The sequence below is a fragment of the Populus euphratica genome, unplaced genomic scaffold (genome assembly GCF_000495115.2).
Source record: "Populus euphratica unplaced genomic scaffold, PopEup_1.0 scaffold313.1, whole genome shotgun sequence".
In the NCBI taxonomy this organism is placed as follows: Eukaryota; Viridiplantae; Streptophyta; class Magnoliopsida; order Malpighiales; family Salicaceae; genus Populus; species Populus euphratica.
Genome location: NW_011500199.1, coordinates 88,963 through 102,285, shown reverse-complemented (window position 1 = coordinate 102,285; position 13,323 = coordinate 88,963). Strand labels below are relative to the sequence as shown.

Here is a 13,323-nt window from a genome sequence, read left to right as displayed (position 1 = left end):
TTTTACAGGTACTAATCATGAGTAATTTTCATCAACTAATTAAAAACTAAGTATAAATTATAAACTATCTTGACTAGAAAAAATATAAAAAATTATTAAAACTAATTGATTAAGCGATTGTCCAACTCAGAAATTTAATTCCCAAACTAGTTAGATTTTTGGTACATCATCAATTATTAAACCGTTGATAATGCAACAATTATCAATTATATAAAATATTTTCACAATTTGGGACATAACGGCTAGTAAATAAAAATGAAAATACGGAATGTTCAGAAATGCCTAGCCTTAATGCTACCAATTTTCTACCCTCTGCTGTCAGATTAATGCTTCAAGAGTCCTCGTATTCCTGTTTTCACGTTCAAAACATAATTTTATCATCTTTCGCATTAAGGTAAAGTCCTGCAAAATAATTAATTATTTGTTTAATCTCTGTTGCAATCTTGGGTGTGTTAATAAAAATAACGATGTCAAATATTACCGTTAACTGTACAAGATGATGGAATGTCTCTAAGAAGTTAAGAGTTTAAAATATAAAAATTATTTTGAGAATATAAAATAAAAGAAAAATCTATATTCTTTTGACAAACATTTGAAATAATATTTGAAGGGTAGCCGAAAGTCCACGTCTCAAGCAAAATCCAAAATCTTAAAATAACACCACCTCCAGCCACCACCATGAAACCTCGTGCTCTTGGGTTTAGCAACCAAGCCGTTCATCACCCACCACTAAATTTCTGCCAGCCAACCTGCATCTTTCTATAATCATGAAGAGGAGATTGCAGTGGTTGTTTTTTGATCTCTATTCAAATGAGAGATGTGTTTTTTCTGTATACCATGAATTATTAGAGCAACGAGCCTGCATTTTTGGGCTCATTAAATCATCGCCACCCACATCAGATGACAGAGAGGGTGACAGGCGGCTGAGATTGACATACCAAAAATGGAGTGCCCATGTTTAACAGGCGGCTGAGAATGTCCGGCATTCAATTATTTTTTTGTTTTTTTCTCGTTTGATGGCTGGGAATTGGGAATTGGGAATGTAAGATACCAAAAATGGAGTGCCCATGTTTATTACACTCCATTAACAAAGTTGGCAGCAAACGGTGGAGGGTCGGGGGCGTAGTGATGAGCCAAACAAGCACACGGATGATGGCCACTCAAACAGAGACACGATAATTCTTGATACGATAGTATGATAGCAAAGATATATATATATATTGATGACTTAATAATTATTTTTTAAAGTATATTTTATTTAAAAATATATTAAAATAATATTTTTTTACTTTTTAAATTTGTTTTTCACATCGATATATTAAAATCCGAAAATAATAAAAAAATTAATTAAATTAAAAAAATTATTTTTTAAAAAAATAAATAGAATTAAAAAAAAATTCACCACCAGCACAATATGGGTTTTTGCGGAAATCAAAACGATAAAAAATAAATAATAAATAATAAATATTTTAGTCTTCTTTGCTTTCAGCCCAGTTACATTCCCTTCTCTTCTATTTAAAATAATAGCCTGATGATGTTCAGATATAAATCAAACTCCACTCTCTTCTCCATATATATCTATTTAAAATTATTATTTACTCTTATTTTTATGATTTAGCAAACTATATACTTTTATTTGTTTGACTTCTCATTGCCGTTCTCATAATTAATTAAATTAAACCATAATTTTACCGTTCTCATTTCAATGCTCACATATGTTTTTACTTTCTTTTTTTCACTTTAGGAATTATTTTTATTGGTACATGTATTTGAGTAACAAGTAACGAGGTATGTTTTTAAAATTTACAATTCACTGTAATTATTAGTATGGGAATGTCTTTTTGAATTTAGATGCTGGCCATAATTTTATTTAATGAATATTTCTTTTGTTTTCATAACAATGAATTATAAAATCTCACTTTAAAGTAATGATTCAATAAAAAATTATGTGAAAATTGTTAAAATAATTAAAATCAAACATAAAAAATAAGGTTAGAATTTAAAGTTAATCTAAATATAAAAAAACTATACATATGTTAAACTGAAAATAATATTTTATCATTAATAAATAAAATTATATAAATATTATTTAACATCTCTCCTCAAACTCACGATGCAGCAACTACAAGTATCGAGAATTTATCAACTAAAAAATAAAAATAAAAAATAGAATGTTTTTTAATAAAAAAATTTACAATATATAAGGAAGAAGAAACAAAAGATAAAGTAATGGTGTTATACTTTAGATGATGATGATTAAAATAATAATCAATCTCAATATACTTAGTTTGCTCTGAAAAACCGAGTTATGAACAATATAAATAAAATTTTAGTTGTCACAATATATAAGAGTAAGATAAGAAAATAAAACTCTTACATCAACTTGCTATAATTTTATTTAATAAATATTTATTATGTTTTTGTAATGATAAATTATAAAATCTCACTTTAATTTAATGATTCAATAAAAGGTTATGTGAAAACGAACAACAATAAACCTGTATGTTAAGAAAAAAACTATCCACTAATCTAACAACAATACGTTCTCTTCAATTTTAAATGTCGAAACTTCAACTATTAGTCGTCCTACAAAAATTCCAAGAATTGAGCCTAATGTAACCTTGTTTACCTTTAACCCTTCACAAAAAAATAAAATAAATAAATAAATAATCAAAATTTGTTAAAACTTTAATGGGCTTTGATCCTCATAATTTTCCTCAAAAGATTCAAACAATTAAATAAATAAAAAATGATATTAGAATAGTCTTTTTGGACCGTGATCTTGGATTGTGTCAGCAAATTTTAAAGTATCCTGTGAATCAACAAGAAAAAATTCATCAAAGCTTGTCTAAAAGCTGTAGCATTTAAGCAAAAGCTTGATGAATATCCTCCTTCGGATGGATGTCGTTTTTTGTTATTCTTGGTTTGCTTTATCCCATAATGGATAGTGTTAACATACTTCTAAAAAAAATTAAGTTGTAATTTTCTTGATCTCAGCTTCTTAGAATAACTACGTTACTAGTGTTGTTTGGAACAGTATTCCCAAGTATGAATCTTATACATTATTAAATATTTAAAAGGAAATTCTTTTTATTTATTTTTTTACATTCAAGAGAGAGACTCCACTGCATGTAAAAATTTGCATGCTTGTTAATGAAGATAGCGATGAGTCTAAAATAGAAAAAATAAATGATGGTGCTCTAAAATTTAATATATTCAGAAATAAAACTTTTTGGTATTTAAATAGTAAATAATCATGTGTTTATGTTAATATTCTTTTTTTCTAGAGCTTGGTAAGTAAATAGTTGATGGAAGGAAACCCAACACTTACATAACAATCTTTTTTTGGTGGGTTTAAAGATCTTCAGATGATAAAGTTGGTGATTTTTTAGTAAGGAATTGAAATAAATGAGAGAATGAATTTTAAATTCTAAAAATAAGAGTGTTTGTTCTTTTTTTTTATATGATAAATGCTTTGAAAATTAAAATATAAATACTTAAATAATATAAATTATAAACAATTTACCTAGATGGAGGTATTTGTAATCCATAAGCCTTGTTATTTTAATAAAGTGGAGAGGTTAGAAAATTATTTTTTCTTGATGGCATTTATAAGAGACAAATATCTCTCACATAATTTTAATGAGAAAAAAATATTTTATATATAATATTAATAAAATAAAAATATAGTAAATTGTAAGAAGATTATTTTATATATTTATAAATATAAAAAAATAAATATTTTTAATATTAACATTTCATGTTAAAAATCTCGAGAATAAATAATGTTAAGGACTCACAATTCTTTTTGAAAAGGCCACCCGATAGCATGCAATCAAAGCAATAAGTGTTTAGCCTACTTAAGGTTATGGGGTGGAGCCACATGTCCTTCATTCATCAATCAATGAAAGTGAGAGGCAGTGGCCTATATAAACTCTTTTCTCTCCCAATTCTATTTTTAACTTTTGACAAAATTTCTCTTTAAGCTTTCTGCAACAAGGGCTTTAAACGAGAAGATCAAGTATTTTAATTGTTTGAAAAAAAGTTTTATTCTAGGTAAACACAAAAACACTATAATTTACTCTTTTCTAGAAAAGGTAAGAAGATGTAAACTCTAAAGAAAATTTCATTTTCAAATCTGAAACTAGAATTGCAATTTCATTTTCAAAACTGAAACTAGAATTGCTTGACAGGGGTTAACTGCCATTAAAATTGTTCCTACATCAAAGCATGGTTCAGACCAGCCCTCTTTTACCAGAAGAGGAGACGAGATTATCCTGAAAGAGGTAGCAAACCTTAGGGGGCAAGTAAGACTACCCAGGCTTCTCAAGATGAGGAGAAAAACACAATATATTATAAGCAAGTCTCCTTTGCCAACTCTAGACAACCAGGAGACTCTATGGTATTGATTCATGGTGCTAAGCTCACTTAGGGTGGGTTTAGTGGCTTATCGATCCAAGATTATTTAGACTCATCTCTAGCTAAACTTATAGGTATTGGATTTGACAGCTCGTTAGACTCATGTCTATCTAAGCTTAGCACAATAATGAATCCAAAAATGTTAGGTTTTACAGCTCGTCATACTCATGTTCGCTTGGACCCAACACGTAATTGAATCCAAAAATATTTATTAAATATTTTTAGAATAAAATAGGTTTAAAATGGATTCTTGAATCCAAAAAAATCCAGCTTGATTTTTTAGTCATGTCTCTGATGGCTAGAATTTGGTCACTCAAATGGCACATTATATATCATAAGCAGACAACACGTCTTTTGATGTTTTTAAAAATAAAATAAAATGATGTATAACATTTCATCCGATTAAAGTTGTCAAAAATACTTTTTTGATGTGACACTGAATATATAATATAAACTCAAATTATAAACTTGAATTGTAAAATCATAAAATCACCTGTAAAATATTTTAACTAATTATATATTAACAATTTCAATTAAATAGTAAATAATGATATAACACAATTAAAATAAAAATGAAGTAAACAATACAAATATCCAACTGTATTCACTTTGAACACCAACTGGTTATCTGATGAATCATCTTAGGTTAAACTAATCAATCGGTTGAGAAATTTGCAAACTAAGCAGAGGGGAGAAAGTGTAACTCAGCACAACACTAAGAGTTCAACAATGATATCCATGCAAACATGTGGTAAGACATAGTGTTAGCTGACACAATGCAATAGAAGATATGCAAGTAATTATTCAAAATGTATTGGTAATATCAAACAACAAATGCGTGAAATCCATGTTATTTGCATCAATTGCAAAGGTAAGTCTACTCATGCATGCCTAAAAGAGTCTCAAGGGATTTTATAAAAATGACATCAGATATAAAACGAAATTTCTGCCAAAAGAGGAGAAAAGATTGGAGATTGATATGTAAGCAATGAAATTATTGTTTGTTAACAAAATCTAGTATTAATAGCCCAATTCAATCAGGAATACATAAAACTCATTAGTGCAGAAACATCTACTAACCTTAGCTTTGCATTTCTCTTCTTGAGTGACCACAGTAAACAGAAGTTCTCCTCCAGGCCTGGTTACTAGATACGTAACCACCTGCAAGTACGGTTCTAACCCAGTGGTGGGAGGGGCTTGTCCCCTTCCTCCACACCTGGGTTCGAGCCTTACCGTGCACGTCTGTCACCCCCGCGGTGCCTTACCTACTCACTGGACTTGCAGGATGTTCAGTGGGCCGTGAGGATTAGTCGTGGTGCGCGTAAACTGACCCGAACACCCCACGTAAATCAAAAAAAAAAAATCATATCGTGAGGCCTCAAACTCAAAAGGAATGGGACATACTTCCTCAACCATATCAAGTGTTCTCAACAATTTAAGAGGAAATTGCATTCACTCAAGAAATACTCTAGATCATTGAATATATAAGCATTATTATATTCAAATAGAATAACTGGGAAATGAAGAAAGAAAGAAATACAACCCACATTGTTGTTTCATTGCAGGCAAGGGACCAATGGTGACAAACCTTCCATACAGTCTCACAGATGACAATTGCTGCCTAAGTTGGCCAAAAAGCAACAACAACTAAATTTGAGAAGGCAGCAACCGAAGCAGAGCATATTGCTACAGTAACCCCAGCTAAAGTAAGGAACTAAGGATGCATCCCTGTTCATAGATTAATTGAACTCTCCCTGATTGGAATAATCTATGAAAGTCCATTAAATTGGACTGTGGAGAGTGGCGAGTCTGGACCAGTCAGAATATCATATATGATGAAAACGAAGGGAAAAAATGGGTGTTTTGAGAGAGAGCAAGTGAAAGTTGCGATGCTGGTTTTAGTCTTCCTAAGGTAGAGAGTTGAGACTTGAGAATTTGAGATTTCAACAAAGGAAATGCTTGACATTATATTTAAGTTATTATTCATTTTTTTATGGTTCTTAAATAATATTATAGATTTTTCCGGTAAAGTTAACAATTTTTTGCTTCAATCATCATGCACTTGATATGCAAAAAAAAAAATGAAATAATAAACTTCTCTTGATGATAAAATTTTTGCTCTTTAAATTTTTTGATAGATTTCATTTGATCACATGTAAAATTGAGGCTCCCGTTGTCGATTTATTTATCCAATGAAAAGCATATAACTTTGTTTTTTATTTCGTCAATGATACCTTGGTTACATGGATTAATTGAAGAAAGTTCAAACAATCATTGATAGGCTGGCTACTGAATTTAAAATGCAAGATTTTTAATTAGCATTCACTTGCTTATACTTTCATGGAGAGGGAGAGGGAGAGGGAGAGGGAGAGAGGGACAAATGAACAAAGAAACACCAAGGCAAAACCCACAAGACAGGAAAACACGAGACAACAGCAAGAGGAGTAAAACAAAACAACAATGAAAGCAGAAAAATAGAATAGCTAATGGCAATCTAAATAGCCAAAAGGGGGAAACTCGTCAGGAACCCAATAGCCTGCTCTTCTGAGATTGACGTTTTTGAAGAACTCTAACCTTCAAGCCGTGTTTCATATGAAGCACCATGGACGTAGTTGGATAAATAGGGTGATCTTCAACCACTTGAAATCTATAATCCCAAAACACTGCAGAGGCAATAGCTTTCATTTGTACCAAGGTCAAGTCCGTACCTACACAAGTCCTCGGTCCTGCATTGAATACTATGAACAGGTTTGATTTGTAAGGAGAAATAAAATACTATGAACTTGTAAGGAGAAACAGGTTTGATTTGTCCTTGGTCTGAAATCTACCTTTCCGGCTTGAATTGTAGGCAATCTTCACCCTATATTTCTTTCATCCTTCCCATTGAGTAAAGAGAATATATGATCCTCGTATTTCGACCAATACGATGCCCACTTGGAAGAGTGTCTGATTGGTTTGAATCTTTGTGTTCGAAAGGAACGGGTGGATACAGCCTAAGGGCCTCACATATAGCTGCATGAAGATAAACTAGTTTACTTGGCTCTTTAAAATTGAAAAGCCTCCACTTCTCTTCTCCTACACTTAAATTTGCTTTTATTTCTTCTAAAATCTTCATTTCTACTAATGGGTGTGTCGACACAAGCCACAAAAACCAAACGAGGCCAGAAGCTACAGTATCTCTCCCTGCTGCCAAAAGGTTAAAAGCCATGTCTCTCACAAATTTATCTGATTTTCTGAAGACACCCTTTTCTCCTCCTTTATCATCATCTTCGACCAAAATATATGTTAATAAGTCGAAGTGATCTCCAACTTCTATTTGGTTTTTGCCTTCGCTTAATAACTCTCGCTTTCTTGAAATGCGTTGGTACAAGAAATGATCAATGATCTCCCAAGCCTTTTTCATCTTCCTCTCTTCTCCAATTTGAAGCCATTTTTGTAGCTTCCAAAAGCCATGTGGCTTAAGATGCCGATGAAACGCAACCTCCTCCATAACATCATAAGCCTTATCGTATGGAACTTGAGGGAAATCGATTGAAAGACAATTTGGATCAAATCTCAATACCAAGGCGCAGACGTTGTCGAAAGCTAATCGATGCAACACGTCTTGTAAATCCACTTCAACTCCTAGGACTGAGACATGATCAAGAACCAAGAATAGTCCTTGCAAGATTTTTTGTTGAATGATTTTCTCGAGAGCAAGCTCAAATTTTCTATGCTTAAGCGAAGTGTGAATTATTCTTCTTTGGGTTTTCCACCAATCTCCGTCAGAATTGAAAAGCCCATCACCCAACGGTTCAAAAATCTGCTTGAACTCGAGGTTTCTGTAGTAGTTGGTGAAGTTTTTGCTCAAAATGTGCTGAACATTCATGGAATTACTGGTGATCATGAAGTCGAAGCCAGCAAACCAAGGTCCTTTGAAAACGAATGTGCCATCATTTTTTTGAAGAAGATCAGTCGCAAACTCGTGGGCTCGAGATGCATTGAGTAAAAGCCCTGGAAACATTCCAAAAATAGGCCAGTTGATAAGCAGAGAGTTTCTATCCCTCCACCAAAAGAGAAGGCAAAGAAAAATGATAGTTGAAAATGCTAATAGCATGTATGTAGAAGAAGACATGGCCATTAATTGGATGCGAGTTTATGTCTGATGTTGTCTTTCAAGTCCTCCAAAAGCATACTTACGTTCGCCACGCCTTGCTGCAGGCATGAATTTTAAGTTTCAACAACATTTTTTGCGAGCGAATTTCTAAAACAACATGTGTAAATTCATAATATATTAAGTTATCCAGTCAAAAGTTAATTTAACTAAAAAAATATAAGATAATATTGTTCAAATTTTGGTTTTCTTTTTGGAAAATTTAAGCTATGTTTTTTAGTGTAAAAAATGAGGTATACCATGAAGAAATTTTTGATACTATCATTAACTAGTTTAATAGATCAACTCTCAAACCTCCCGATCTAATTATTTATCTAATCTAAGCTTTAAATTAAATAATATAAAGAAAGAGAGAGAAAGAGAAAGACAGCTCCAACTTCCTTCATATAATGGCAAAAATCAAGTTTAAAATTGCACAATAAAAATAGTCAATTAGTACCAAGCAGTACTATATGGAACTGGGATTCTTGAGAAGAAACCAAAATACAAAAAGCATTATAAAAGTGGAAATTAAGCCCTGAATTGTATTGCGACTTAATTATATTTTTTTAAAAAAAATATTTTTTATTTTAAATTAATTTTTTATATTTTTTTGGATTATTATAATATGCTAATATTAAAAATAAATTTTAAAAAATAAAAGATATATTATTTTTATATATTTTTAAATAATTTTTTTTTAAAAAAAAAGTAATATTTAACACCCTTCCAAGTAATACTAACACACGTTTTAGTGATTGTCAAAGTTTAGCCAAATTTAAACACGTGAATATGCTTAGTAATTTTTTTTGTCATTTATTTTTTTGAATTTCATGAAAACTTCTGGAGAAAAGAGAGAGATTACCGAAGCCATGGAGATAATGGCTATATATGGGCGTGGTTCACCAAGGAAGGAGGGGAGCATGGCTCCCTCAAAGTTTATTTTAGTCACTTTAATTGTATAGATTATTCAATTATATCTTATAAAAGAATTAGGCCTCATTTGTTTAATAGAAATTGATTTTCTAAAAATTACTTTTCAAACTCTCCTATATTTGTTTGTCATAAAAAAAATTAATTAATGAAAAATATTTCTAATTAAAAAAATAGTTTAGTTTTCAAAAAAGCGTTTTTTTTTTATTTTGGATAGAATACATTTTCAAGAAGTAGTGAAAAATTTAAAAATATTATATTATTTATTGATTATAACAAATTTGATCTTCAAACTTTTGATTGCTATATATTTTGTTTTGAATTTTTTTCAATTTCTCCCCTTAGAATTTGATTTTTATATTAACTTTAATCCTTATTTTTATAATTTTTATTTATTTTTCTCATATTATTTTTTATTTATCAAATTTGATCCTCATTCTTTTGATTATTACTTATTTTATTGAAAATAATTTATGAAATTATTATTATTATTTTAATTTCATCATCTTTTAATTTTTTTTATATGTTAGATTTGATTTCTATTATTTTGATTGTTATTTATTTTGTTGGAGATAATTTATGAAATTAGATTTTTTTTTTAATTTCATTCTTATTCAACATTTTAACATTTTAATTTATAAAACTTATTTCTTATTATTTTAATAAACTTGAAAAAACTATTAATAAGTTATTTTTCAGTTTATTTTCTATGACATAACTAAATACTGAAAAATGTTTTCCAAATTATTTTCAATAACAATATTAAATATAAAAAAAGAATTCACTTTTTAGAAATCTACTTTTAAAAAAAAATATTTTTTTTTAAAAAAAAGCTATTTTCTAACCAACAAGGTTAGTCTTTCCTATGTTTTAATGAAATGAGAGATTTTTAACCATAACAAATAATTCCTCATGCAATCTAACATATGAATTTACCTATTTTCTTATATGAATTATGTTAAGATGATATATATATATATATATATATATATGAAAAACAAATATAACAAAACAATTTATTCTTTTATTTACACGATAATATTCACCGAATTTTTTTTAAAAAATACATAAGCTAATAAATTAAAATGATTCTATAAATGGTTCATTGGCAATTGTAACTCAATTAAAACTCTTATTATAAGTAATTAGAGAACTTTATTTAATAAGAAATAATAATTTATATGTTAATACTTTGACATTTTTTCTTAGTTTAAATTTACTAGAGCCAGTAGTTTAATTGATTATATACACACACACACACACGTGTTAGACTAAGTAAATCAGCCGCAACGTCTAGGAAGAAACAAGCCAATAAAGAAATTAGCCTTGCCGTACAATAACTTGATAATTAAGGGAAAGTGTTTCTCGCAAGAACATGAAGGCGCTGACTTTATTTCAAATTTCTTTTTAAGAAATTGAGCGACAATTGCTCTAAATGTTAAACACATGCGATCCAACTTGAACCGAATACATGTGATATCTCTCGTCCAATTTGAATCCATTGTTCAAATTAATAAGTGGTTTGATTCCTTTCGATTTGTACTGAAGACCACACCAACACTTGAGAAAAAATGGAGGGAAAAAAAATGATCTGCTTATAAGTATACAATTTTTTATGCCATTAAAAGAAACAAAATTGTGTGTTTTATTTTATTTATAGTTGATAAAAAAAATTATAAAGATATATTTTTTTTTTATTAACGTGGGTGTCCGGGTCAATTTGCGCACTTCACGACTAATCTCACAGTCCAACTGAATATCCTGCAAATCCAATAAATAGGTAAGGCATCGCAGGGGTGACAAGCAAATGCACAGAGAGGATTGAACTCGGGGATCGAACTCGGGTCGGCCACAAGGCAAGCCTTGCAGCGGACCACTGAGTTAAACCCTCAAGTGCTTATAAAGATATATTTTTTTTTTAAATTAACGTGGGTATCCGGGCCAGCTTGCGCGCACCACGACTAATCCCACGGGCCCTGAAGTTAACGACCATGTAAGCCTCCAGTGGCCATCATATGAGCAACCAAGGACTCGAACCTGAGACCACAGAGGGAGCAAACCCCTTGATCCCAAGTCCTTACCACTTGGCCACCACCTAGATAGTTTTTAAAGATATTTTTAATAATACTAGTAGTGTCCTTGTTATTGGAGTACATTTTATAATCACTAATCTAAACATTACAAATTTATGATCAATTTTATTTATAATTGATGTTTTTTATTTTAATTAAGATATTTTTAATAATATTAGTGATATTATCATCAAATTATTAGAATATATATCATGATCACTTATCTAAACATTACAAATCTATTTTTTTATGACACAAAGAAGGACAAAAATACGTTGCTCTATTTTGTTTATTGTTAGTAATTTTTTTATCAAATTTTTTTTAATAATATTAATAATGTTGTTATTAGAGTTTTAATATATCTATAATTTTTTTATTTTTTATTAAAAAAAAACCCTCTAACCATTCTATCACTAATGGCAACCCAATTTCAAACACGAGTGACCTACTGGGCCTATGATATCTGTTCAGATAATGGGCTAATTCCTTAAAACTCAAGAACTTCACAGAATGAGGAAAAAAGAAAAATGAAAAAAATAGTCTCTCAAGAACTTCGCAGTACGTAGGGCTTGCTAGAGGTCCTCTCCTCTCCAAATGAATCATTTTCAGATGATTTCCAATGGTATTAGAGTACGTGACAACATCTAATTGGTTAGCAATTTATCAACTGATATATTTAGTGTAAAATGCTTCAACTCATGCAATATAGAGATTAATACAACCATATCCATACAGAGATGTTTTATATCTTCTCTTTTCTTCAATTCTTTTAATTTTTCATGATTTCAATTTTTCTATTATATTTTCTCCCTCTTGGCTATGGCTTTTTGGATCTCTTTGTTTTGCTATCTTTCTCAATATTGAAGGTAATTATAAAATGACCCATCGATTGAGCTTATGGGGCGCTGTATTCGAGCATTATTAAAGTCTATATTCTTTGTACATGTTTTTTTGATTTGGGTTGCAACCATGTTCGAGCTTTATTAATAAAATCACTATTCTTTGATCTTTTGTGGGTATGGATATTGGATATGGATGTTTTTGGATCCAGCTTGAATCACCTGAAGAGGACCATCCCGTAAAAAGTAAAATATAAAAAATTATAAAGTTTAATTTTAAAATAAATTTAATGTTAAAAGATAAAACTAAAAAAAAAAAATTATTTTTTATTAAAACACCTAGAAAAAAACCATGGTCGACCCGACCTAACTTATCAAACTTGCGACATTTGTCATGAAATTAGGATAGTCTCATAGAAAGGAAACTAAAGAAAATGAAACAGTCTAATTTCCAACAAATTCAATGTTAATAAATGAAATTAAAAAATAAAATTAATATAAAAAACCAAAAAAATAACAATGTTAATTCATATTAACTTTTCCAACCTGTGATTTGGATCATGAGACCGGGTGACCTCATCCAAAAAAATCACAAAAGCTAATTTTCAACTAATCTAATATTGAGGGATTAAATTGAAAATAAAATTTAATTTTAAAAAAGCACCCAAAACAAACACAAAAAAATCAAACTTAAAAGAATAAGGACAATACTGAAATAAAAATAAAATGAAAGGATAACTTTGAATTTTGGATAAAGAAGAGTTTCTGAAGAGATGAGTAAGGAAAGAGAGAACAAAAGGAAAAAAAATAGACCTTTATACATAATCAATTGCCGCACACGTTCCATCGCCGGCAAGGTCTCACCGAGATGTATCTAATGCCATCAATAATGGGGGTATTTCGACACTAGAGGAAGTTGCACATGTTG

General features: G+C 29.9%; 1 pseudogene; it reads right to left on the bottom strand.

Annotated features, from left to right (window-relative positions):
* Window positions 1–6,705: 6,705 nt before the first annotated feature.
* Window positions 6,706–8,578, bottom strand: LOC105111840 (cytochrome P450 86B1-like; annotated as a pseudogene).
* Window positions 8,579–13,323: the final 4,745 nt, after the last annotated feature.